General features: G+C 47.9%; 1 non-coding gene across 1 annotated transcript; it reads left to right on the top strand.

Moving 5' to 3' along the window:
• The first annotated feature begins 577 nt into the window (after positions 1 to 577).
• On the top strand, positions 578 to 652 carry Trnas-cga (transfer RNA serine (anticodon CGA)). The gene has a single exon. It is a non-coding gene; the product is annotated as a tRNA-Ser (tRNA).
• The last annotated feature ends 503 nt before the right edge of the window (positions 653 to 1155 follow it).

Below are 1155 nucleotides of genomic sequence, written 5' to 3' on the forward strand. Positions count from 1 at the left end.
GTTCTTTTTCGTTCGTTGTGTGTGCTCGGGGCGGACGTCGTAAGACATCCGTTGAAGTTCATCTTTGATCGGTTAACTTAGTTTTTTTATTACAGAGGGCGCCATCTGAGCTACCGAAGCACGACTCATGCCCGGTACTCACCGCTTTACTTCTGCCAGTATCCTGTCTCCTACCTTCCAAACTTTACAGAAGCTCTTCTGCGAACCATGCAGAACTAACACTTCTGAAAGAAAGGATACTGGCAGAAGTAAAGCTGTGAGTACCGGACGTGAGTCGTGCTTCGGTAGCTCAGATGGAGAGCACTTTCCCGCGAAAGGCAAAGGTCCCGAGTTCGAGTCTCGGTCGGGCACACAGTTTTAATCTGCCAGGAAGTTTCATATCAGCGCACACTCCGCTGCAGAGTGAAAATCTCATTCTGGAAACATCCCCCAGGCTGTGGCTAAGCCATGTCTCCGCAATATCCTTTCTTTCAGGAGTGCTACTTCTGCATGGTTCGCCGAAGAGCTTCTGTAAAGTTTGGAATGTAGGAGACAGGATACTGGCAGAAGTAAAGCTGTGAGTACCGGGCGTGAGTCGTGCTTCGGTAGCTCAGTTGGTAGAGCACTTGCCCGCGAAAGGCAAAGGTCCCGAGTTCGAATCTCGGTCGGGCACACAGTTTTAATCTGCCAGGAAGTTTCATATCAGCGCACACTCCGCTGCAGAGTGAAAATCTCATTCTGGAAACATCCCCCAGGCTGTGGCTAAGCCATGTCTCCGCAATATCCTTTCTTTCAGGAGTGCTACTTCTGCATGGTTCGCAGAAGAGCTTCTGTAAAGTTTGGAAGGTAGGAGACAGGATACTGGCAGAAGTAAAGCTGTGAGTACCGGGCGTGAGTCGTGCTTCGGTAGCTCAGATGGTAGAGCACTTGCCCGCGAAAGGCAAAGGTCCCGAATTCGAGTCTCGGTCGAGCACACAGTTGTAATCTGCCAGGAAGTTTCAAAGTAACATTTCCTTAGCGATTAACAAGATCATTACTAATGAGGTTAGTAAACCCGTCCCAAACTCTATAATAGAAAAGAGAGTTGTTGAAAATATTAATTTTAAGCTTTCAGAATATGACGCCATAGTAACTAAGGCAGACAAAGTGGGAACAATGTGGTCAATGCTAAAGAAG

This window comes from Schistocerca cancellata, chromosome 6 (assembly GCF_023864275.1).
Source record: "Schistocerca cancellata isolate TAMUIC-IGC-003103 chromosome 6, iqSchCanc2.1, whole genome shotgun sequence".
NCBI lineage: Eukaryota > Metazoa > Arthropoda > Insecta > Orthoptera > Acrididae > Schistocerca > Schistocerca cancellata.